The following is a 208-nucleotide window of genomic DNA, read 5'->3' on the forward strand; positions in this document are numbered from 1 at the left end:
CCAACCATTAGAAGCGGGAACACATGGAAAGAATTACCTTGAAACCGAGGTGAAAGTTGCCTTGAGTAAAGATGAAGAATGGGAAAGAAGTGTGGTGGCCCCTGACAACCATAACAGCAGAAAGTTTTGGAAACGCCTAGGCAATAAGGAGCGGAATTACTGACGAAATTAGTTAATGACATTTTAAACACTGGTACTATGGCATCGA

The sequence above is a fragment of the Penaeus monodon genome, chromosome 22 (genome assembly GCF_015228065.2).
Source record: "Penaeus monodon isolate SGIC_2016 chromosome 22, NSTDA_Pmon_1, whole genome shotgun sequence".
In the NCBI taxonomy this organism is placed as follows: domain Eukaryota; kingdom Metazoa; phylum Arthropoda; class Malacostraca; order Decapoda; family Penaeidae; genus Penaeus; species Penaeus monodon.